Raw genomic sequence first — 27,853 nt, 5'->3', positions numbered from 1 at the left:
TAAATAAATCATTTAACTGCTCACTATGGTTTTATGTTTCCTTATATGTACATAAAAAATTATATTAGATCACCCCCCCCAGAATGATTATGGGAATTATTTCAAAGGCATATGTTTTTAGTATAAATGCTATATCCTGCATGAATTAAACACATAACTGAAGCTGAAACCACTTCTGATTACCTAGTAACCTTTGGCTCCTATACACAATTCATTTGTTTTGACACAGATGACAAACTTAATCTTTATTTTTTCTTACTTAGTTTTCTTTAAGATGCCTTTCTGGGGTTTGCTCTGGACTCCATCTGGGGCTTTCTTTAATTCTTTTAGATAGAATGTTCATCCATTCACATGGTTCCAGCTACAGCTGGTTAAAGGAAGCCCAGATCTGCACCTACAGCTGGACAAAGGCTCTCTAGCGGGCTGGCCATGGTTAATCTTCCACAAGTTTAACACAGATGAATTTCTACAGTTCCTAGCTCTAAAAAGTTGTGTTTTTTTTTCCTATTTTACAATTATTATTTATTTGAAAAAAGGAAAATATATCATACTTTGTCTGGCTAAACAATATTTGGGACATTTCCATTTAGCTCTAAACATGCCTCCAAATATCACACAAATTTCTCCTTGCAGCAGAACTGAAATATAAGTCAATGACTCTGACCACATGATCAGAGAAATACTCCAGCAAAATCAAAGGTAAAGAGAATGTTCATGGACAATCCAGAGGAGCACATATCCATCTGGGCAAACAGAGAAGAAAAACTGGTTCAAGTTATTGAAGTCATTTCAGATTATTGCCAGCTCTTCAGAATGTACACTTCTGTGATGAAAACAAAATCAAACACTCATTGGAAATTTTATAATTAGCTATATTGTTTCCCTAGTTCTTAAAAAAAAAAAAAAAAAATTCCAGGGTGGGCAGGGAAAACTACACCCTCATTGTGCAGGTCAGTGATTATCAAATAAAAAATGGTTCAATCATCTGAAAAAAAAAATCTTCATACAAAAAGTAAATAGCAGGCATACCAGCCTCGCCTTGACACACTGGCTAACGTTCACAGCATAACTTGAAAACAGCCTCTGGTTAAAATAGTGCTGCAAATATGTTGTGGTGGTTTTAAGACAAGTAAAACATGAAAAATCCATTTATTTATAAAAATAAACTCATCTTAACTTTTCATTTATACAAATATGCTTTTGTGCAATGGCTTACTCTTCAAAAAATATAGCTTATATTTCAGAACTCTGCAATATCAAGTTCTAAAATTCCTGAGAGTTAGTTTTATCTTTATAATTACTATCATTAGTATTTTTTTATTATTTAAAAGTTATTTGGTTTATTAGCCACTAGGCATGTAATTGCACACATACACACACTTCAGTATAATTTTAAAGTCCATATTAAATTCTTTTAATTACATGCATTTGGGTATAACTAAAATCCCAGAAACTAACCTATATTTTTCTCCATATAGCAGTAGCTAGGCGTTGGGGGCAGAGAGAGGAGTGACATACTATGTAAAAATAATTTAAATATTTTTGGATAAACTCACAATTTTGTATCCTAGAGCTCACAGTCAATGTTTTTTTCTTAAATTTAAGTCTCTGTTTAGTAAATTCAGATAATAGAGTACTATGTCCATTATCATTTTCCAGTAGTTCAGCACATTCTCAAGAGAAAAACATACTATTAAAATTATATAGGATATTTGTTATGTTTATTAAAGGAAATAGTTGCTTATTTTTTAATGCATGGATTTTATTATTTAATTGTAGTTCTTGTACTTGAATATACAGTTTTAAGTATATTAAAAGAATATAATACAGTTCTGTCATAAATATTTTAAAATATAACTGAGGAATATCCCAGGGCTCCTTTAATTACAAATAACATATCATCCTGTTTATTATTTTTTTTCTAGATTATAATCTCACATCGTTCTTATGCACAACCGGATTGAAAACAAGGAAGGGAGCCATTAAATTCCAATATATTCTTTCTTACGCCTCCCATATGAAAAGGAATCAGAGATAACAGCCATCATAGGGTATCATGAAAACATTTCCTTTGGAATGATTCAACAATTAGTTGAAAATGTAAAACAATTTAAGAAGATAAAGGAGCTGTGACAGAGTTGAATATCATCCAAGTAACAGGGAAATTGAAACTACGGAAAAGGAAGAAAAACTCTGAGGACATATATAGAAGAAAAACATTGGGTCAATGCATAAACCTTGGGAAACGTCACCTGAGTCAAGCATATGTCAAAATATGTATGAAATCGGAGCATTTCAGATAAATTTTCAGGGTCCAGACTTCTACAAGAAGTCACAGGGTAATGAGTCTAAGAGGAAAATTAAGCAAAACTGTCACTTCTCCGTTTTTTAAAAAGTAAAGATTTATCACTGATTTTATTTTAGATTTTTATATATCAATGCTAGTTTGAGTGTTTTGGACAATGCCTAGTAACTATATAAGAACTAAAATTACTAAGATTATAATATTGCTATTCTAGTATGTCAGAAATGTGGATTCCAGCTCTACAGTTCCCCTTCAATATAATTATGTTCATAGGTATCCCATACATTCCAGTCACACTGCTATGACTCAAAATACTCTGAAAATATCTCCCAAGCCTGTAATATATCATTCTGAATTCTCTGAATAGTGAAGCCTTCCATATGAAGGTATACTTGATTTTGAGACAACTCTAAACACAGTTTGTAGTTTAAAACTACTATATGCAAAATAATTTTAAAATTGTTAATTAATAGCTCCTCATCATTGCTTCTTCATTTCCTGTCTCATCTTTGTCTTTTCGTATTCAAATACCTAACCAGATGTTCTCAGACCCACTAGCATGCTTTTAAAAAAATATTTTTGCCTGCAATACATCTTTAGGGGTGGGCTCACACACTGGTATTTTTCAAAAGTTCCCAGAGATGATTCTTTTGTGCAGCCAATGTTGAGAAAACTAATTTGGGTAATTTTATACTTATTATCAGGCTTCCCTGGTGGCTCACAAGGTAAAGAATCCACCTGCAGTGCTGGAGACCTGGGTTTGATTCTTGGATTGGGAAGATTCCATAGAAAAGAAAATAACAACCCACTCCAGTATTCTTGCCTGGAGAATCATATGGACAGAGGAGCCTAGTGGGCTACAGTCTAAGGAGTGGCAAAGAGTCAGACACAACTGAGCAACTAAGCATGTACATATAATTATTATCTCAAGAAGGTGATAGGGCAGAACTGAAAAAAAAAAAAAAAATCTTGAGTCTCTTTCTATCTTTGTGCTTCAGTAGTCTACATCCTTAAGGAAAAGTCTGAGGGTTTAGAGAGGCAACTCCTGCCTTTGGACCAGGAAAGGATGAGAAAAATGAAAAGGTTCCAGGAAGAAAGGGTTAAGACAAAAGAGGACAAGGCAGCTGTCACAGTCAAAGGGCAATGTAAGGAGTATTGTCCCAGCATCAGAGGACTGTGTAATCATTTAAGTCAGCCTAGATAAAAGGTCCCAGCTCCACCTAAATGAGACCCTTACTCAAACCAGAGCTTATATTAGCTGTTTTGTCCCATTCACATCCATTGGCAACTTCCCTTTTGTAGTGCCCCATACTTTTCCTGGATAAAGCCTTTCTACACCTTGAGAGTTTGAGTCTGTCCTTTCTCTTTCAAACTAAACCTGCAGCTTCTACTTGGAAATCCGAGAGAATAAATGTGATAGTCTTTTCCTACAGAATGACTTATGGCACGTTTTCAAAAGGAGACAGGAAAAAAAAAAGAAAATTTCAATTTGAAGACATATCAGGCTTTTCTGTTTCTTTCTGTCTTTAAAAGGTATGGCAATGAAATGCTTTATAATTATCTAGTGCTTGTATTACAACGGGCTTCCCTTGTGGCTCAGCTGGTAAAGAATCTGCCTACAATGCAGGAGACCTGGGTTAGATCTTTGGGTTGGGAAGATGCCCTGTATTACAATAGGTTATCTCATTTTATAGATGAGAAATATACAGAAAATAATCACGAGTCATCCTTAGTCACAGAATAAAACAGGCCCTGAAGATCCCCTGTATTACAATAGGTTATCTCATTTTACAGATGAGAAATACACAGAAGATAATTAGGAATCATCCTTAGTCACAAAATAAAACAAGCCCTGAACCTATTCTTTAGCCTCTGAAATCTCTCCCATTTGGGAACTGAATTTTATGCCATCTGGCTCCAAAAGCAGAGCTTGCAATGTCAGGCAGTACTAGGAGGAAACAGCTGCATACAGATCACTCTGAAACTCTCATAAAAATATATGGTACTATCATTTTTTTCTTTTAAAAAATGTTTTATGGGATCCCCCATAGTATCTTTCACTAGTCTTGCTGTAAAAATAATGTTTATGGTGATTGAATATACTTTCAGTAAATAGCTTCTGTGGCTATCAAATGACTGTTTTTCTTCTGCATTTAATCACCTAGGAGGAGAAAAAGTGATGGCAAACAGATTTCACTGCCTTAAACAATATTTGTTAAAGAAAGACTTTTGCCCTGGAGCATCTTACTCAGAAAGTAATTTCCTGGTCACTGCTTTGGAGCCATTGCCTTACTATTTAGGATTTTCTTTCTTCAGCATGAATCAGCTCTTTTTTTTTTTTTTTCTTTCTTTGTCTGGCCACTATCTACATAGTCCTAAAATGACATCATAGTCTTTTAACATCACAGTGAGTGAATAACAGTCTCAATTTTTCTGAGGCTTACCAAGGCTCAGATATTCCTGTGCTGGTGATGTTGTATCTTATTTTGTATTCTTAAAAGACCAGTGACCTTTGAGTAACCTGTGGATTCATGTGGATCTATGTGGATGATCCACTTAATTATGCAGCTTTTGAAATAAAATCTGGCCTAAGCAGTCTTAGAAATGTGTCACCCAGAACTAAAATGTCATCTATCTCTGAAATCAATTTATTAAGTGAATTAATATTAAATGTTAAATAATCAGTTTTTTATAGTTTTAATATATGTTTCATGTATATTTCAGATAAATTCTATCTGCTATCCAAACTAAAAAGTTAGGTCTTTATTTTTGACTAGTTTCTTTCTCACCAAAAAATATGGGTTCACTTTTGTTTTTCATAAGTTTGTTCAGAATAATAGTAAAACCCTACCAACTGCTTCAACTTGAGAACACTTATTCCCTTTAAGAATGCTTGTCATTGCTCAGTCGCTAAGTCATGCCGACTCTGCAACCCCATGGACTGTAGCACAGCAGGCTCCCTGTCCACTATCAACCTGAGTTTGCTCAAATTCATGTTCACTGAGTCACTAATGCTATCTAACCATCTCATCCTCTGCTGCTAATATGTAAGGCAGCATTGGATCCATGGCTTGCTGTTATGACCCCTGAAGAATGCAAAGATTTTACTCAGCATTTCACTATCTTTACCAATGCTGCATCATTTTAGTCTGAAGATTTTGCCTTCAGGATATAGCAAAGAGTTAGTTCTCTGTAGTGGTGACCCCAGCAACTCTTACCAGTGGTACAGCTTCTGCAAAACATCTGGGCTCTACTAAATAGAGTCCCTTGTCGCTTATTCATTGATGTGGTACATTTGCTCCTCTAATCTCTACCAAGCAAAGAAAGGTGTCAAAGTCCTCTATGCACTGGTCTTCAGGGAGTAAGGAAAATCAAGGATTAGCCACGACTATTTACAATACTGACTGGGTCACAAAGGGATCTGGAAAGCAAGGAGTTAGAATTAACAGGAAACAGAGTTTAAAATAGACCCATGTTCTTTATATTTTCTGATAAAGATAAAGAAGGTGCTCTAAGAACCAGTCCATTTCCCAAGTTCCAAAAACATAATCTTTAATGACACAAAGGACAGAGTATTTGAGTCTTTTATAGTTTTCTTTTTTTTTAACTTTTATATCATAGCATTTTATGATGTGTCCAGCATATATGTACGTGCATATGTGTATGCTTGTACATATCTAAAATAGATATGCTTGACACATTATTCTACTGATCGACTATTATATCACTTAAAAATATTTATTAGTCAAATACTGACAAATATTTTGATACAAAATAAAACTGAGACTTTAGGAACCTGCTGTGTTTATACAACACAATCAACATTATTTTTTATTTAGTTTCAAAATAATCATTTGTAAGGGCAAAACAATGCCAATTATCAATCTGTTCCCAAGTCAACGTTTCAGTGTCCAAAGTATACTGTAGTGGAGAGTGAGTATTTTCAGAAGAATGTGTTTTCAGGATGTACTTAAGAATGATGACTGTGCTATGGTTTTTTACACTTCAAGATTAAATGATATCTACTAAAAATAGAGGTGTGAATAAAGCTAGCCATTAAAAGAATACACAGCTCATGTTGAAAGCAGCCTGGAATTGATACACTGACACTTAATGTCACCAATACAGATAATGACAGGCATCCTAAACAAATGAGCTACATTTTCCATTTCTACCCTAACATCAAACTTCTTGTATAAAATTCTATCCTCTAAGTTAACAGATAATAATAAACAACCAGTAAACAATTCATACTAAGATTAATGCTCATAAAACTCATTTTTTCTGTATTCAAAAAAAGGAAATGTAAGCTACTAAAAGCAAACTCCAATTTTTTAACACTTCTGTATATATTAATAGTCAGTTAAGGACAGTGGGCACTCAATAAGCTTAGATTTTTCTTTACTATTCTATTTTTGCCATGATGAAAGACAATGGTGTATCCAAATTATCATCAGCCAGTGCCGCTAGAGGGCCCATTGGCTGTGTGTTTCGATGGTGAAGTAAATACAGAATGGAGTCTAATAAATTTCCTACAAGAAACAGTTTAAGTTAAGGATTAGGTAATGTATGGTCCTACAGCCCACTTTAATTATCTGTGATGGAAATCACTGCAGATGGTGATTGCAGCCATGAAATTAAAAGATGCTTACTCCTTGGAAGAAAAGTTATGACCAACCTAGATAGCATATTCAAAAGCAGAGACATTGCTTTGCCGACTAAGGTCTGTCTAGTCAAGGCTATGGTTTTTCCTGTGGTCACGTATGGATGTGAGAGTTGGACTGTGAAGAAGGCTGATCGCTGAAGAATTGATGCGTTTGAACTGTGGTGTTGGAGAAGACTCTTGAGAGTCCCCTGAACTGCAAGAAGATCAACCAGTCCATTCTGAAGGAGATCAGCCCTGGGATTACTTTGGAAGGAATGATGCTAAAGCTGAAACTCCAGTACTTTGGCCACCTCATGCAAAGAGTTGACTCATTGGAAAAGACTCTGATGCTGGAAGGGATTGGGGGCAGGAGGAGAAGGGGACAACAGAGGATGAGATGGCTGGATGGCATCATGGACTCGATGGACGTGAGTCTGAGTGAACTCCGGGAGATGGTGATGAACAGGGAGGCCTGGCGTGCTGCGATTCATGGGGTCGCAAAGAGTCGGACACGACTGAGCGACTGAACTGAACTGATGTTATAAAAAGTTATGTATGTCTGTAAAACTTTCTAACTTTCTGTTGTTATATTTTGTCCTCATAAAGTTTTGTAAGGTAGGCAAGGCAGAAAATGTTATCCCTAATGCACAGCTGTGAAGACTGAGGCTTAGAGAGATCAGATGATTTGCTTCAGGTCTCCAGATTCTTCAGTGTTGTAGTCAGAATGTGAATCCAGGTCAAAATAATGCATCAGCATCAACTTGTAAAAACATAACAGGATAACAGTTATTATCTCCCCCTGCCCATCATCCCACAACTGTCTGGGACTGCGAATATACATTGTATTAGGGGTAAACTGACCCAGATTTACATGATTTACAATCGTGGATAAACAGACTCAGATTTCCTGCCCCAAGAGAATATCTAAATATATAAATAAGAATCTGAGTCAGAAATTTTATCTGATGCCCTCAAAACACTAATGGCTTAATAAACAATTGTAATACAAAAGAGTACACAGGAAACAAAAAGACAAGAATTATTAAATTAATTTTGCTATGAACTTTCATGACTTATTCACCCCTCTTCTCAAATTATATTTCTACATTCAAAAACCCACTGGACACTGAACAGCTCACAAACAGAAACTACTATGCAGAAAAAATTGTCTGGAACATTCAAGCTTCCTCAGCCGAAGGAATGAGGTTGGGGGAAACAGCGTCTTCCTCCTGGCAAAACTAGAAGTGACCCATTGCCAATGTTCTCCAAGATATAAAGGAAGAAATGAAAGTGTTATTTGCTTAATTGTGTCCGACTCTTTGTGGCCCTATGGACTGCAGCCCTCCAGGCTCCTCTGTCCATGGAATTCTCCAGGCAAGAATACTGGAGTGGATTGCCATTCCCTTCTCCAGGGGATCATCCCAACCCAGGGATCAAACCTGTATCTTCCGCATTGAAGGTTAATTCTTTACCATCTGAGCCACCAGGAAAGCCACAAAAGGAAGAGATGAGAACAAAGAATATGGCTGTGAGTTCTTTGTGAGGGAGGAAAAAAAAAATTAAGTGATATCTAAGTATCCTCCAGAGAAGGCGATGGCACCCCACTCCAGTACTCTTGCCTGGAAAATTCCATGGACGGAGGAGCCTGGTAGGCTGCAGCCCATGGGGTCTCGAAGAGTCGGACACGACTGAGTGACTTCACTTTCACTTTTCACTTTCATGCATTGGAGAAGGCAATGGCAACCCACTCCAGTGTTCTTGCCTGGAGAATCCCAGGGACAGGGAGCCTGGTGGGCTGCCGTCTATGGGGTCGCACAGAGTCAGGCACGACTGAAGCGACTTAGCAGCAGCAGCAGCACCAAGTATCCTCCAACATTCTCCAGTACTGGCCTCATAATCAAGGCAAGATAGTTACCGTTTTATCTGGATCAAATCACCTATTTCTGCCTCCCTACCTTTCTCTCTCACCATTATCACTGATTACAACGTCTTCATGGGCAACTTTAGGAATGGAAAATATGCATCAGACATACCACCAATCCATCACCCCACACCCAAGGCAAATACAATGGAACTTAGTCCTCTTTCTGCATTCTTACCTGAGCTGATGCAATAGCATAAGAATGCTGGAAGTTTTCCATCCTTATATATACCATCTTGAGAATAATAGGAAAAGTGTGGTCATATTTTCCAACTCTTTTGTTTACTCCTTCCCATAATGGAGGAATAACTTAGTGAGACAGGTAAAGGGCACTGCTCATGTATGGGCAAGCATATTGACTCTTGCTCTACCTCCAGAATTCACCTGTCTATAAAGAGAGTATACTCCTTTCCTATTCTTCACCTCTGCCCAGTTGAAAGTTGAACATGTTCTTTGCCCACTCATTCTATTTTCTTTTTTAATTAATTAATTTTTTAATTGAAATATAGCTGATTTATGTCAGGTTAGTTTCAAATGCACAGCACAGAGATTCAGTTATACATAAATAAAGATATAGATATAGATATATCTTTTTAGATTCTTTCTACTTATAGGTTATTACAAAATATTGAATATAGTTCCCTGTGCTATACAATAGGTCTTTGTTGGTTATGTATTTTATATATAGTAATGTGTATATATTATTTATTTATCCTACCTCAACTGGTTGTGAAGTATCCTGAGGTTTTCCAAGCAACTAGTTAGCAAAAGATCTGTTCTGTCCACTCACAATCTTCCTCAGCCAAATCTCAAGGCTTAATTTTTAAAAGTCATAGGAAGTTATATTTTGGTCTCAAATAAGAGATATACTCTGCAAACCGAATTTCTGATCAGTAAAGGTAATATGTTGATACATTGATTGGTCACCTGATCTTTAACATTGATCTGGGAAGCCATTACCTATTAACTGGAATTCTCACTCAAATTGAAATCTATTTGTCAATTTTGCTCTGGGTCATAATTCTCCTTTGAAGACTAGCTTATTTTTTGTATTTTTTTTTAATGAAACTCCCCCCCCTCTGATTCCTCTAATTTATTTTAATCTGTTACTACTAAATTCTAGTGTCCTTCACTGGCTTTACCACTGATCTAGTACTTAGCATATCCTACCTCATTATGTGAGCTATATATTCAAATATATCTTATTCTTTAAATGAACTATAAGCCCACTCAGGGGAAGCCCTGCCTCTCATGCTCTTTAGACACCTCTGGAGTCTAAATTCAGTGTTCAATTACTACTCCCTGACATCAATGATGAGATTCTAAGGAAACTACCATGACAGAAAATGGTAATAAATGATTTGTATATTAAATTACCCTTGATTCATTTTATGTACATCAGCCTGAACTTCCAACCTTCTGGACAGATTAAGTAAAGCAGCATAAGGAACACTTTTTCAGAGAAATCTCCATTGTAAGAATGGTTAGAAGCTGATCTGTCTAAAATACAAGAGGCAAATTATCTTCTTTAAATATTCAGAGGCCACATGTTGGTTCCTTTGAAATTAATGAATTGTAATTTGACTTATTCTGGTATCTCAGGCAAATGCTAAGGAATGTATTTCCCTGGCTGTGTGGAGATTAATACAGAGAAAATACTGTTAAACATAGTTATGTAGTTTTCAAATCTCTAGGCAATATTTTTCCATATTTGGGGATATTATGAAGGAATATAAAGTAAAATTTGGTACAAGCTCCATTAAGTATATCTGAATGAACCCTTTTCTCTCAATGACCTTCTCAAGTAAAACATCTTTTCAATTCAGATCATCATTGAACTTGCCAACCCAAATCATCAGTTCTCCCATCAATTCATTTAATGTATAATCTTGAGCAAGTCACTCTACCTCAAATTAATTCCTGCTCTCTAGCTTTAGTATGAAAATATTAATGCTTCCCATTTGCTGGCTTTCATGAAAAATTATATGGAGCTCAGGTAACTTCCAGAAATACTTTGTGCTCTTCAAAAGAAAGATGTTTAAAGAATCACAAACCTTTGCTTTCAACTAAGATTCAGAGAATAATACTACCTACCAATGAGATACTAACATGTGAGCTAATTGATCAATGTATTCAAAATATTTTAGAAGTTTTTAAATTAGTAAATATAAGTTTATCATTGTTATAACTTCTTCCTCAGTGGTTGTCTTTGTAAACCGACCTACTGAATTCATTTGTACCCTTTCATAACTTTTCTGTGGAAGATATTGTTCTGTAGTTCACATTAGAACAGGATAAGACAAATTTGTATAATAAAAGCAAAATGGAGCACATTTTTACATGTTGACAGAACATGCTTCTGCATCTAAAATCTAGATAATATTTAATATGCAAAGTTAGCAGTAAACATAGTAAAGATAGTGGTCTACCATGTGTCATCCTTAGTATATTTAACATGTATATTTACCATCCTCCTAGTGACATAAATTCTTCTTGTGCAAACATTCAGTAAATACTGCCCAAGGTTAACACTAAAGCTCACAAGCCAGCAGAATAAAATCACAGTATCTTAATCCTAAAATAAGCTAAATTTTAATGTAATATCAAAAGGAAACAATAACAACAGCAACAACCCTCTGAAGCACTGTTTAAAAATTTCAAAAGCATATATAACCTAACTGTTTGGGGGACGTGAGCATATGTACCCACAGAAACATATTAGCTGAACGGAGAAAAATTCTATCCTTTACTTCTCTACTTTAGAGAAGTCAGAGTAGAGAACCAAGAATCAAATCATGGAGAGAGATAATTTTCTCATTCACTAATTTATAAACCGCTTACATTTAAGAGACTACCATTCACTTTCCTCTGAGGTGTTACCTTCTGCCCCTTTGTCTTCTTTTCAGTAACTACTATGTTAATCCTTCACTATTAATCTTCCTAACTAGTCTTCATCCTTCTGCACACAAACAAAAGGATGCTAATTTCATTCAAAATGTCCATAGTTGAAATATTTTCAATATGTCTGTCCCCTGTTCTTTCTCCTTTTCTTCCCCTCTTTCAATGCAAGTATCATTTACAGCTATAATGCATGCCAATGGAGGACCAATTATGTGTAAAGGACTCAAAGAACTTTGCACATACTCACATAGTCAAATCACATATGCATATATATATATATATATATACACACACACATACACATAGCCATACGCACACCTTCACAAATGCAATTACATATAGTCCACAATCACATATACATATACAACTGCTGCTGCTGCTGCTAAGTCGCTTCAATCGTGTCCGACTCTGTGCGACCCCATAGGCAGAAGCCCACCAGGCTCCCCCTTCCCTGAGATTCTCCAGGCAAGAACACTGGGGTGGGTTGCCATTTCCTTCTCCAATGCATGAAAGTGAAAAGTGAAAGGGAAGTCGCTCAGTCGTGTCCGACTCTTAGCGACCCCATGGACTACAGCTCACTAGGCTCCTCGTCCATGGGATTTTCCAGGCAAGAGTACTGGAGTGGGGTGCCATCTAACTACTTATACATAAACAGATTCTTAATTACACACATCACAATTATACAATCATATAATAACATATTCACCTATGTATACAATTTAATCCTCTTAAAAATACTATGAATTGGGTTCTATTATTGTCATCTTCAGGGCTTCCCTGGTAACTCAGCTGGTAAAAATCTGCCTGCAATGCAGGAGACCCAGGTTCAATTCCTGGGTTGGGAAGATCCGTTGGAGGAGGGCATGGCAACCCACTCCAGTATTCTTGCCTGGAGAATACCCATGGACAGAGGAGCCCAATAGGCTACAGTTCATGGTGTCGCAAAGAGTCAGACATGACTGAGAGACTAAGCACAGCACAGCACATCATCATCTTCACTTTTCAGATGATGAAGCGAGATACACAGTGTTGTACAATATTGCACAGCTTGTAAGTAAGGCCTGTATTTGAAATGTAAGCAATCTGACTCATTCTTAATCAAAACACTATTTGATTTTTTACCAACAAAATGCCTACAGTTTTTAATTCTAATAACTGATTTCCCTGTCCATACTCTGTGTTTATTCTATAATTATTCATTTCCTAGCCATATTGTTAGTCCCAAATCATGACCTCTCAGATAAAGAAAAGTGCATCAGTTTTTATATAATTTCTTTCATAAAACACATTGGTAAATATGTAATAAAATATATTTTAACCATTATTATAAATTTAGGTAATTGGATCATCCTCTCTGAATGTTAAATGTGTATTTGTGCTCAGTTGCTCAGTTGTGTCCAACTCTTTGTGACCCCATGGACTGTAACCCTCCAGGCTCCCCTGTCCATAGAATTTTCCAGGCAAAAATAGAGTGGGTTGCCATTTTCTACTCCAGGGGATCCTCTCCACCCAGTAATGGAATGTGTGTCTCTTACGTGCATCTCCTGCATTTGCAGGCAGATTCTTTACTGTTGAGCCACCAGGAAATGCCTGAATGGTAAATATTTTCAAAATAATATTTTACTAAATTTGAACTATTTAATGATATCTATGTGTACCTATGTATTGCTTCTTCCATAATATTCCAACTTCACTTTCTTTACTCATGCATAGTATTCTCCCCCATTTCTTGGTTCTCTCTTTTCTATATTCTTTCCGATTACTTTTATTCTAGCACAGACACACAAGAAACACATAGCATTATCTCACCAGGATCATGTTCACCCTGAATCTTTGGACTCTGTCTGAACAGTACTAGAAAAGCACTATTAAAAAGACCAAACAAAGTAGTCATTGGAATATATGATCCATTTATTACACTAAAGTTGTAATTTACTAAGTAGATCTAGGAACTTTGGCTTTAAAAAATTTTTTTTCAACATTTGAAGATTTTTAAGTGCTTCATCTATTGACACAGGTTTTCTTTTGAACAATAAATATACCCCCCACCAAATCCAGGAATATAATACATTTTATCAAGTCATTTAACAAAAAGAAAATACAAAATGTTTTTATAGCATTTTACCTATTTAACAGTACAGTAAAAATAGCTGTTAAAAAGACTGTGTTTATCAATCAACTTTCTTGCCTAAATTTCATTTATTTATAAATTTATCAACTATTGGAACACTACATAGGCAATGCTTTAAAATTTGTTTTCCAGCAGTAACACTCTTAATTATGTCAATAAAAAAAGCTTTCTGCCTTTCCATTTGGGAAGGAAAATGTGTATTTCATGAGAGCAAGAAGCTGTCAGATAACCAATTTGTAAACCTAGAGAACTATGAAAAAAAGATGAATTCATGCTCAGTTTACACTATCCCTCAGAAATTTATAATCCTGCAAAAATAGACAATAAGCTCAAGGAATATTATTCAGTTCCCTCTCCAGACCTCCTCCTTGTCAAGCTCCATTTTATAGACCAAAAAATCAATGTGCAGAACATTGTATACCACTAATTCACTTAAAAAAATAGCCCATCTTTCCCAAATGTCGGTGGCATTATATAGTAAACTTCTTTCATGTTTCTTACAAGGGAAATTCTGCCCTAAAATAATTCTCAAGACGTCTTTTCTCAGAAAAGGGTCTCTATATACCTATTACAAAAAATACATACATACATGTATGCATCTAGTTATCTAGATAGAATATCAATATTATATTCAAACTACAAAGTCTGTAGAGAAGTCCATATATTCATAGCAACATTAGCAATGACCTCAATTCAAAGTTTAATTTAAATTACTAATTCATGACATTAATTTATCAACCATATATGCACCTTACCAAGGACACTACAATTTTAACTACTGCATTTAGTGATATTTTCTTTTAAAAAAATAAATGCACAAAACTCTAGGTTTAATGTATTTTTCAAATTGTTTTGCAAAAATGTAAAGAGAAACAAGAAATTCAAAACTCTTCATAAACATTTACCTCTTTAGCAAACTGTCTTTCATGTAAAAATGTCAGCTATGGATTGTTTAATGAAAATAAAGATCTTGTTTAGGATCTTCTTGTGTCATGGAAAACATTCAGGTTTCTAAGCTTGATGGAAATTCTGATTTATTTATGTACAAATGATATTCTCTACCATCTACTTTTTGTTGGTGTTTTGGGTGTTTTCCCCCAAGTCACTCTACCTGATAACTGGTTAGGAAATATTTTCTTCACAAGCATATGTCTAATTTAGGAAGTGTCATTTCCTCTGTAGTTGAGGTCATGAACTTTCATGAAAGAAAAATTACTCTCAGGTCCCTTTAGTGAGTCCATAAGTGTTAATGCTACTGAGCATCAAAACAGTAGTTAATTCAGTGATATGATAACTAAACCAGTATTTTGATATTGTTTTTCAAATGTAAAATATTGCATAAAATTTATGCTTATTGCCCAGATGGGTTTAGCAGAGGATAAAGAGGTATACATTAATTCTTTCCACACTTATTTAAAAAATTTAAACATACAATTTTTGTTAATCAAATTGCTTTTATTTTAATTGGTTAAAAAGTTGGAATTGCTGTAAAGGAAAAGTAACAGAATAAAACCATCCATCTTCCTATACTGAGAAGGTTTGTACCACCCTGTTAGTAGATTTTCTTTGTAATATAAACATAACCTATTACACTTTCTAAAGCAGAAAAAAACAATGAGAAAGCTAGGAGATTAAATAAAAGACCAGAAAAACAACAATCTATGCAACTATAGCAAGTTTCCATATAAAAATACCTCACTTAATCATGAATTTCAACTGCCTTCTTCTTTTGAAGAAACTTCTGAAGAAAAAAACATAAGAATAGAGAAAATTTTCTAAGTTGAGCTAAGGGAAGTTCAAGAAAATGACAGTGATGAAGCCAGAATAGTCCACAAACCAAGTAATCAAACTCTATATTTTTAAAAAGAAGCACTATTTATCCTCTAGTAATTACTATGACTTTTTTCAGTTTAAAGAATCCTTGACATTTAAATCTTACATCCAGTGTTATCTTAGTGGTAATCATTTCTAAAATGTTCATTGCACAGTAGCTAATTAAAATCTAGAATAAAGTTTCATTATATCAAAACTTCTAGGTGCTATATTATTTAGGTTACATGAATATATTTCAAATATTGTTGACATTTCAACAAGAAGCTCCCACCTTATGTTCATTTCTAAATCCCGCTAATTACTTTTAACTAGAAAGACATTCAATTATGGTGGCATTACAGTTGTATGACCCTGAACTAAGTGATGGGATGGCAGAATAGTGAGTATGTAAAATATATGTCAAGGGTTTGACATATATTTTATGTAACTGGCACTTAGTATGTGCTCAGTAAATTTAGTTCTCTTCCTTTCTTTCATAAAATAGATTTGCCCTCTGTTGACTAGGCCTGTCTTTCTTATCCACTGCTCTCTCTCTTCACCTAGCCTGATGCTTGGCACAAAACAAGAAATGTATAGGTAAAAAAAAATCAATGAAATAAGACAGTCATTTGAATTTAGCTTAGAAAGTTCCATTATGTAGTCATTTACATGGATCTTCAAAATCATGAGAATTAGCATTTTGTCACAATAAATTGTAGTTTGAGAAGAAAAGTATTTTTAACTTGTTGCCACAAAATAAGTCGACTGTCTCAGTATTCCCAGAATCAGTTCAGTTCAGTTGCTCAGTTGTGTCCGACTCTTTGCAACTCCATGGACTGCAGCACACCAGGCTTCCCTGTCCACCAACTCTTGGAGCTAGCTCAAGCTCATGTCCTTTGAGTCAGTGATGCCATCCAACCATCTCATCCTCTATCGTCCCCTTCTCCTCCTGCCCTCAATCTTTCCCAGCATTGTCTTTTCCAATGAGTCCAGAATACCATCACATATATCTGTGCAGATGTTACCGTGAGTTGGAGAATCAGTATCAGTTCAGTCACTCAGTCGTGTCTGACTCTCTGAGACCCCATGGACTGCAACACTGCCAGGCCTCCCTGTCCATCACCAACTCCCAGAGTTTACCCAAACTCATGTCCAATGAGTCAGTGTTGTCATCCAACCATCTCATCCTCTGTCGTCCCCTTCTCCTTCCTCCTTCAATCTTTCCCAGCATCAGGGTCTTTTCAAATGAGTCAGCTCTTTGCATCAGGTGGCCAAACTATTGGAGTTTCAGCTTCAACATCAGTCCTTCCAATGAATATTCAGGACTGATTTCCTTTAGGATGGACTGGTTGAATTTCCTTGCAGTCCAAAGGACTCTCAAGAGTCTTCTTCAACACCACAGTTTAAAAGCAGCAAAAGAGACACAGATGTAAAGAACAGACTTTTGAACTCTGTGGGAGAGGGAGAGAGTGGGATGATTTGGGAGAATGGCATTGAAGTATGTATACTATCATGTAAGAAACTAATCACTAGTTTAGGTTCAATACAGGATACAGGATGCTTGGGGCTGGTGCATTGGGATGACCCAGAGAGATGATATGGGGAGGGTGGTGGGTGGGGGGTTCATGGTTGGGAACTCATGTATACCCATGGCAGATCATGTCAATGTATGGCAAAACCAATACAGTATTGTAAAGTAAAAAAATAAAATTAAAAAAATAATAAAAGAAAAGAAAAAAGAAAAAAATAAAATAAAAGCATCAATTCTTTGACACTTGGCTTTCTTTACAGTCCAACTCTCATATCTATACATGACTACTGGAAAAACTATAGCCTTGATGAGACTACATTTGTTGACAAAGTAATGTCTCTTCTTTTTAGTATGCTGTCTAGGTTGGTCATAACTTTACTTCCAAGGAGCAAGTGTCTTTTAATTTCATGGCTGCAGTCACCATCTGCAGTGATTTTGGAGTCCCGAAAATAAAGTCAGCCACTGTTGCCACTGTTTCCCCATCTATTTGCCATGAAGTGATGGGACCAGATGCTACGATCTTGGTTTCTGAAAGTTGAGTTTTAAGACACATTTTTCACTCTCTTTTTTCACTTTCATCAAGAGGCTCTTTAGTTCTTCTTCGCTTTCTGCCATAAGGGTGGTGTCATCTGCATATCTGAGGTTATTGATATTTCTCTCAGCAAACTTGATTCCACTTTGTGTTTCACCCAGCCCAACGTTTCTTATGATGCACTCTGCATATAAGTTAAATAAGCAGGGTGACAATATACAGCCCTGATATACTCCTGTCCCAATTTGGAACCAGTTCCATGTCCAGTTCTAACTGTTGTTTCCTGACCTGCATACAGATTTCTCAAAAGGCAGCTCAGGTGAGTTGGAAAATATCTGACAGAATTTTAACAGAGTTAATGAAAGATTATTACTTGCTAAACTTTACAGAATGCCAAAATGAGCTCAATTTTTAAAATCTATCTCTGTTATTTCATAAGAAATGATTAAAGGACTTATGTATTGACCAACCCAAAATGAACACAGGACCTTCAATGATGAAATAGAACTTATGATATTTTGAAGGCCACGATTCACTCTGACTGTTTACAGGGGAACACTGGCAGGGTATCTCCAAAACCTGTGATGGGAACCTAAAGTCTACTGCTATAAATTTGAAGGCCTACAACGATTTATTCTCAGGCATCTTTAACACCATTGTATTCACCTAATAATTAACTAGAGCAACAACAAAAACAACCTGTTAGTACCATATTTCAATGAGATTTGACTGAAAAATGCTCCTTCCAGACACAAGCATCAGTAAATTCTATGCAATGCTTTTGACTCTAAGCCAAACCAGTGTTATCAAGAAGTGGAGGTTATGCATACTTTGGGAAAATCCAACTGTCATATCAGAGTGATCTTCTAAACCTCAGTAACAGTCATGTCATGTGTTGTTTTTCAGTCAACAAGTTGCATCTTACTCTTTGTGACCCTATAGACTGCAGCACACCAGGCTCTCCTGTCCTTCACTATCTCCTGTAGTTTGCTCTGATTCATGTCCATTGAGTCAATGATGCCATCCAAACATCTCATGCTCTGCCACCCCTTGTTTTTTCCCTTCAATATTTCCCAGCATCAGGGTCTTTTCCAAAGGCTTGATTCTTCACACCAGGTGGCCAAAGTATTGGAGCGTCAGCATCAGTTCTTCCAATGAATATTCAGGGATGATTTCCTTTAGGATTGACTAGTTTGATCTCCTTACAGTCCAAGAAACTCTTGAGTCTTCTCCAGTACCACAATTTGAAAGCATCAGCCAACTCTCACATGCATACCTGACTACTGGAAAAACCATAGTTTTGACTATAGAAACCTTTGTCAGCTAAGTGATGTCTGTGCATTTTAATATGTTGTCTAGGTTTTGGGGGCTTCTCCGGTGGCTTAAACAGTAAAGAATCTGCCTACAGTGCAAGAGATCCTTGGGTTGGGAAGATCCTCTGGAGAACTGAAAGGCTTCTTACTCCAGTATTCTTGGCTGGAGAATTCCATGGACAGAGGAACCAGGCAGGCTACAGTCCATGGGGTCACAAAGAGTTGGACATGACTGAGCGACTAACACTTTCACACTTAGGGGCTTCCCTGGTGGCTCAGACAGCAAAGAATCTGCCTGCAATGCAGGAGACCTGGGTTTGATCCCTGGGTCAAGAAGATCCCCTGGAGAAGATAATGGTTACCCCTTCCGGTATTCTTGCCTGGAGAATTCCATGGACAGAGGAGACTGACAGGCTGCAGTCTCCTGGGGTTGCAGAGAGTCAGACATGACTGATTGACTAACACACATTAAGTTTGTCATAGATTTTCTTCCAAGGAGCAAGTGTCTTTTAATTTCATGACTGCAGTCACCATCTGCAGTGATTTTGGAGCCCAAGAAAATAAAGTCTGTCACTGTTTCCATTTTTCCTTCATCTATTTGCCATGAAGTTATAAAAATATATGCCATGATATTTGTTTTTTGAATGTTGAGTTTTAGGCCAGTTTATTCACTCTCCTCTTTCACCATCACCAAAAGGTTCTTTACTTCCTGTTCACTTTCTGCCATTAGAGTGGTATCTTCTGCATATCTGATGTAGTTGGTATTTCTCCCAGCAATCTTGATCCCAATTTGTGATTCATCCAGCCCAGCATTTTGCATGTCATGTCATATTCGTTTTCAAAAACTTTGGTGAATTCCTTCAACTAATAAATAAGGCCAAGCTTATAGTATATTTTAGAATAGAGTTCAGGAGATCAAAGAACTATCAAAGATTACCCAGACATTTTACTTTTCTCATACACTGGGAAATCTAGATGTAAGTGAAGGAAAGGTAGAATGTCTCCAAAATTACAAATAAATGAAAGGTTCTTTCCATTTACTCATGTGAAATGCTGGCCACACAATTCTTATGCCATAATTGCAAGATAGCTACTGTGCCTTCATCACTGCATCCTTAATCCATGCAGGCAAGAGTGGAAAGGCAGCTTCCTGGTACCCAGCAGCCTCTCCTAGTTCATTCATTTCCCCACTGTCCAACAAAGCCTAGTTCTCACATTCTCCTCTACTTAAGCCTCCATATCTCCATAGGACATCTTCACATTCAGCTTATGAGCTTGCTGTATATGTGCCTACAAAACCTGAAACAAGTAATAGAAATTTTCTGTAAACTTCTGCCTCCACATCTTCTCACCTGCCAGCTTTGACTGAATATTTTTCCAAAACTTCCTCTTGTGCATAATATTTGTCTATTTCATCCACCAGAGAATACTGTTCTCTTTCTCTTATTATTTCTTATCAGCAAATAGACATGTTGTCATTTCTAAACCTTAGTTATAAGAAAAATCTCAAGTTTGCAGTCCCCTTAACTTTTTGTTGTTGTTAACTTATTTTATATTGGGAGTACAGTTGATTAACAGTGTTGTGCTAGTTTCAGGTATCCAACAAAGTGATTCAATTATACATATATGTGTATCTATTCTCTCAAATCCTTTTCCCAATTATGCTGTTACAGAATATTGAGCAGAGTTCCCTGTGTTATACAGAAGGTCCTTGTTGGTTAAACACAGAAGTGTGTACATGTCAATCTCAGGCTCCCTACCTATCCCTCCCTCCCACCTTTCTCCCATGGTAATCATAAATTAATTCTCTAAGTCTGTGAGTCTGTTTCTGTTTTGTACACAAGTTCATTTGTATCATATTTTTTAGAACTGCTCCTTTGATCTTTATTTTAATAGCACAGTTCCTTGAAGAATGACTTGTGTATCACAATTCTTTCCAATACTTCTCTTTCCACTTTTTCTTGCCTTCAATTAAGCTAGATCTTAACTTCACTACTCCACTCAGTTGTTTCGCCAAGCTCACTGATGAACTCCACGTTGCTAAATTCAATGGGTATTGTCTGTTCTCTCCTAACTTGTACTACAGCATGCGTTTGAAAGAGTTAATCTCTCTATCCTCTCTGAAACTTCCTTGACATACAGAACACCTTACTCTCTTGGTTTACTTCCTACCTGTCAGGTTGCTTCTAAATCTCCTTTGCTAGTGCCCCTCCCAACTCAAATTCTTCACCAGGGAAAGCCCCATGACTCAGCTCTTCCCTTTGTCTCTCTATGTACATTCAGTCTTCTGACAACCTTTCATAGTATCAATACTTTAACACTGCCTTTATACTGAAGGGATCCAAATAAATGTTTCCTTTAAAGATTTCTCCCCTACCTAAATCCATGACAGTTCTATAAAAGTGTTAACAGACCTCTCGATTTTACGAGTCCCAAACTGAATCCTTGATGTTTACACCTTAAAAAAATAAATAACCAAAGCAGAACAGTAACAACAAAACGCTTTTCCCCCCAAATCTTTCCCATCTGGGTTTCTCAATTAAAAATCATAACAATCTACCATTAGTTTAGGACAGACGCTCATAATTTTCTCAAATTCCTATGTTATTTTCACACCCACATGCTCTCAGCAAACTACCTATCTTCAAAATACAATGTACACAGACTCTGACCACTTCCTTTCATTCCCTACTTCCATCCTGGTCTGAGCCACTAGCATGTCTCATTGATGACTCTAATAACTTCATAATGTTCCTCTCTTCCATTAACCTTGATCTCTTAAAATCTACCATCAACACAGGAGCCAGAGAGATTCTATTAAAAGTCAAATCAGAGACTGTCATTTCTCTGCTCAAAATTTTCAATGGCTTCCAATCTCACACTGAGTAAAATGCCCACAGAATTCTTGAGCATCTACCCTCTGAGTTCCTCTCTGACTGTCTTTCCTACTATTATTGATTTTCCTTGAACACACTAGGCACATCGTTGACTCAGGGTATCAGTACTTTCTGTTCCTCCTACCTTGAAATCTCTCTTCCCAGAAATCAATAAAGAATTCTTCCTTACCTCTAAATTTTTGTTCCAACAACAGAGCTCTCTATGACCATCCTATTTAAAAAGAAAACTATTTTCTTGCCTGTGTTTCCCCACGGTATGTGTGCTGCTTACTAAATATTTACATTTTGAAGGGACTTGTGTTGAATGGCCTCCCTTTCTGCTACTAGAATTAAGCTCATCCAGATTAGAGACTGTCTGTTTCATTTGTGTGTGTGTCTTTTCTAATTACTGTATTTCCAGTGTCTAAAAGAGTGTCTGGCTTAGAGAAGATAACAATAAATAACTGTTAAAATAAATTAAACACATAAGAAAATTGTAGTCTGGTCATTTCCAGAAGCCTTCAGTTCAGTTCAGTTCAGTCGCTCAGTCATGTCTGACTCTTTGCGACCCCATGAATCGCAGCACGCCAGGCCTCCCTGTCCATCACCATCTCCGGGAGTTCACTCAGACTCACGTCCATCGAGTCAGTGATGCCATCCAGCCATCTCATCCTCTGTTGTCCCCTTCTCCTCCTGCCCCCAATCCCTCCCAGCATCAGAGTCTTTTCCAATGAGTCAACTCTTCGCATGAGGTGGCCAAAGTACTGGAGCTTCAGCTTTAGCATCATTCCTTCCAAAGAAATCCCAGGGTTGATCTCCTCCAGAATGGACTGGTTGGATCTCCTTGCAGTCCAAGGAACTCTCAAGAGTCTTCTCCAACACCACAGTTCAAACTCATCAACTCTTCGGCGCTCAGCCTTCTTCACAGTCCAACTCTCACATCCATACATGACCATAGGAAAAACCATAGCCTTGACTAGACGGACCTTAGTTGGCAAAGTAATGTCTCTGCTCTTGAATATGCTATCTAGGTTGGTCATAACTTTTCTTCCAAGGAGTAAGCATCTTTTAATTTCATGGCTGCAGTCACCATCTGCAGTGATTTTGGAGCCCAAAAAAATATAGTCTGACACTGTTTCTACTGTTTCCCCATCTATTTCCCATGAAGTGATGGGACCAGATGCCATGATCTTCGTTTTCTGAATGTTAAGCTTGAAGCCAACTTTTTCATTCTCCTCTTTCACTTTCATCAAGAAGCTTTTTAGCTCCTCTTCACTTTCTGCCATAAGGGTGGTGTCATCTGCATATCTGAGGTTATTGATATTTCTCCCCGCAATCTTGATTCCAGCTTGTGCTTCTTCCAGTCCAGTGTTTTTCATGATGTACTCTGCATATAAGTTAAATAAGAAGGGTGACAATATATAGCCTTGACGTACTCCTTTTCCTATTTGGAAGCAGTCTGTTGTTCCATGTCCAGTTCTAACTGTTGCTTCCTGACCTGCATACAGATTTCTCAAGAGGCAGGTCAGGTGGTCTGGTATTCCCATCTCTTTCAGAATTTTCCACAGTTTATTGTGATCCACACAGAATGTACATTTTCTTGGGCACATCATTGCTGCAGAAAACTTAGGGTGTCATTTGTAAGGAAAACAGGTTGCAATGAATCCTATGTATATAGCCAACAGTCTTTAACACAGTCTTCTAAGAAATGGCTCAAGCTAATATTCTTTAGCAACCTCTTCCTCAGCTTACACAACAGGGCTATTTACAGACATCAGGCAACTAGCCCTTCTTTAAGCACAAGTAATTTTTCTTTTTTTTTTTTTTTTCTGAACTCTTGCTAAAGTTTTCTTCCATAAAATTCACACTGTCTATCTCTAATTTAGAGAAATCTTTGAACTTGCATGACATTCTCCACTTCTGTTTCTGAAGTACTCATAATCAAATCTGAAGATCCATCTCAAATTCACTTGTCTTCTTCTGGAAAGCCAATCCATACCCTCTGGGGCTTTGATGAAATTGTCTTTGGCATGTTTTTGTTACTGTATCCCCAGTGCTATATCTGTTTTTATTGACTTCTTAGCTGAAAAATTTGTAAGCTCCATAAATATAAGAATTTGTCTTATTAATTTCTTAAATTTATTGCACTAAAATTTGTTCTATATGTGCCCCATTTTTTTCCACAAATAAGTGAATGAAGGTGAATTGTGAAAGATAATTTCTTTAAAATATTTTATTTAGGAGAATTCTATCTCTAACTCAGAGTTTAAATATAGATTCTTTTCCTCCATGTTCCCCTTGCTCTTTCCCCTTGGTTTTCATTATCACACTCACGTCCATTACTTCACTACTTAAATCTTCAAATCACAGGCAAGAACTTAAAAAGAAACCAATTCACTAGTCACTAGACTAAGCTAAACTGAACTATGTAGAGCTTTAAAAAGAACTCTGAGTTAATCAGGGATGGAATTCATTGTCTCAATACCATTCAACATGTGCAGTGCCTGGTACATAGTAATATCTAGTAAGTATTTATTGGATAAGTGACACAACGAATGATTAAATGGAGTTAATATAAAACAAGAAACACAGAGTACATAGGAAAACTCATAGGCATACATAGGAAAGTACATAGCAAAATTCAGGAATGGCTACAGTGGTATTTAAACAAAACAGCAATTAAGTGGTTTAGGACAACTGAAGAAGAAATTTAAAAAGAAATATTGAAGCCAATCTCATAATTTATTTCAATTTTTATTTAATACATAAATGGATTTAAAATTTTAAATAATATAATCTTGAAATTAGGAAGAAAAAATTGGTGGATTTATATTGTTTTTATATATTTTATATATCAAATAACTTCAGAAAGAAAGAAGAGACAAAACCAAAGCAAAAACAACACCCAGTTGTGGATGTGCTTGGTGATAGAAGCAAGGTGCGATGCTGTAAAGAGAAATATCACATAGGAACCTGAAATATTAGGTCCATGAATCAAGGCAAATTGGAAGTGGCCAAAGAAGAGATGGCAAAAGTGAGCATCGACATTTTAGGAATCAGCAAACTAAAATGGACGGGAATGGGTAAATTTAACTCAGATGGCCATTATATCTACTACGTGGCCAAGAATCCCTTAGAAGAAATGGAGCAACCCTCATAGTCAACAAAAGAGTCTGAAATGCAGTAATTGGATGCAATCTCAAAAATGACAGAAAGATCTCTGTTCATTTCCAAGGCAAACAATTCAATACTACAGTAATCCAAGTCTATGCTCTGACCAGTAATGCTGAATAAGCTGAAGTTGAATGGTTCTAAGAATACCTACAACCCCTTTTGGAACTAACACCCAAAAAAGATGTCCTTTTCATTAGAGGGGACTGGAATGCAAAAGTAGGAAGTCAAGAAACACCTGGAGTAACAGGCAAATTTGGCATTGGAGTACAGAATGAAGCAAGGCAAAGACTAATAGAGTTTTGCCAAGAGAATGCACTGATCATAGCAAACACTCTCTTCCAAGAACACAAGAGAAGACTTTAGACATGGACATCACCAGATGGTCAACACCAAAATCAGATTGATTATATTCTTTGCAGCCAAAGATGGAGAAGCTCTATACAGTCAGCAAAAACAAGACTGGGAGCTGACTGTGGCTCAGATCATGAACTCCTTATTGCCAAATTCAGACTTAAATTGAAGAAAGTAGGAAAACCACTAAACCATTCAGGTATGACCAAAATAAAAAACTTTACGATTATACAGTGGAAGTGAGAAATAGATTTAAGGGGCTAGATCTAATAGACAGAGTGTCTGATGAAATATGGACAGAAGTTCATGACATTGTTCAGGAGACAGGGATCAAGACCATCCCCAAATAAAAGAAATGCAAAAATGCAAAATGGCTATTTGAGGAGGCCTTACAAATGGCTGTGAAAAGAAGAGAAGCAAAAAGCAAAGGAGAAAAGGAAAGATAAGCATCTGAATGCAGAGTTCCAAAGAATAGCAAGGAGAGATAAGAAAGGCTTCCTCAGTGATCAGTGCAAAGAAACAGAGAAAAATGATAGAATGGGAAAGACTAGAGATCTTTTCAAGCTGGAGATACCAAGGGAACATTTCATACAAAGATGGGCTCAATAAAAGACAGAAATGGTATGGACTTAACATAAGCAGAAAATATTAAGAAGAGGTGGCAAGAATACACAGAAGTCCTGTAATAAAAAGATCTTCATGACCCAGATAATCACAATGGTGCGATCACTCACCTAGAGCCAGACATCTTGGAATGTGAAACCAAATGGGCTTTAGAAAGCATCACTATGAACAAAGCTAGTGGAGGTGATGGAATTCTAGTTGAGCTATTTCAAATCCTCCAAGATGATGCTGTGAAAGTACTGCACTCAATATGCCAGCAAATTTCGAAAATGCAACAGTGGCCATGGGACTGGAAAAGGTTAATTTTCATTCAAATCGCATGCCAAAGAATGCTCAGACTACTGAAAAATTGCTCCCACCTCACATGCTAGTAAAGTATTGCTTAAAATTCTCCAAGCCAGGCTTCAGCAATATATGAACCATGAACTTCCAGATGTTCACGCTGGTTTTAGAAAAGGCAGAGGAACCAGAGATCAAATTGCCAACATCCACTGGATCATCGAAAGAGCAGAGAGTTCCAGAAAAATATCTATTTCTGCTTTATTGACTATGCCAAAGCCTTTGACTGTGTGGATCACAGTAAACTGTGGAAAATGCTGAAGGAGATGGGAATATCAGACCACATGACCTGCCTCTTGAGAAATGTGTATGCAAGTCAGGAAGCAACAGTTAGAACTGGATATGGAACAACAGACTGGTTCCAAATAGGGAAAGGAGTATGTCAAGGCTATATATTGTCACCCTGCTTATTTAACTTATATGCGGAGTACATCATGAGAAATGCTGGGCTAGATGAAACACAAGCTGGAATCAAGATTGCTGGAAGAAATATCAATAACCTCAGATATGCAGATGACATCACCTTTACGGCAAAAAGTGAAGAAGAACTAAAGCACCTCTTGATGAAAGTGAAAGAGAGAGTGGAAAAGTTGTCTTAAAACTCAACATCAGAAAACTAAGATATTGGCATCTGGTCCCATCACTTCATAGCAAATAGATGGGGAAACAGTGAAGACTTTATATTGGGGGGCTCCAGAATCACTGAAGATGGTGACTGCAGCTATGAAATTAAAGGACGCTTACTTTTGGAAGGAAAGTTATCACCAATTTAGACAGCATATTAAAAAGCAGAGACATTACTTTGACAGACATTACCACAAAGGTCTGTCTAGTCAAGGCTATGGTTTTTCCAATAGTCATGTATGGATGTGCAATTTGGACTATAAAGAAAGCTGAATGCCAAAGAATTGATGCTTTTGAACTGTGATGTTGGAGTAGACTCTTGTGAGTACCTTGCACTGCAGAAAGATCCAGCCAGTCCCTCCTAAAGGAGATCAGTCCTGAGTGTTCATTGGAAGGACTTATGTTGAAGCTGAAACTCCAATACTTTAGCCACCTGATGCAAAGAGCTGACTCATTTGAAAAGACCCTGATGCTGGGAAAGATTGAAAGCAGGAGCAGAAGGGGACAACAGAGGATGAGATAGTTGGATGGCAGCACCGACTCAATGGACATGAGTTTGGGTAAACTCCGGGAGTTGGTGATGGACTGGGAGGCTTGGCGTGCTGTGGTCCATGGGCTTGCAAAGAGACATGACTGAGTGACTGAACTGAACTGAACTGATATATTTTCAAAGAGGAGAAAGAATAAATAAAAAATTAAGTATTTTTGATTAGACAATAGTAAGAATTACAAAGAAAAATGAAAGAACAAAAGGAAATGGGAATTATTGGTTTC

At 36.7% G+C, this 27,853-nt stretch overlaps 1 pseudogene; it reads left to right on the top strand.

Annotated features, from left to right (window-relative positions):
• The window catches only part of LOC120881992, a 102,820-nt pseudogene that overhangs the window by 55,353 nt on the left and 19,614 nt on the right, over positions 1 to 27,853 (top strand).

This window comes from Oryx dammah, unplaced genomic scaffold, assembly GCF_014754425.2.
Source record: "Oryx dammah isolate SB20612 unplaced genomic scaffold, SCBI_Odam_1.1 HiC_scaffold_2, whole genome shotgun sequence".
NCBI lineage: Eukaryota > Metazoa > Chordata > Mammalia > Artiodactyla > Bovidae > Oryx > Oryx dammah.
This window is presented reverse-complemented; position numbering and strand designations above follow the sequence as displayed.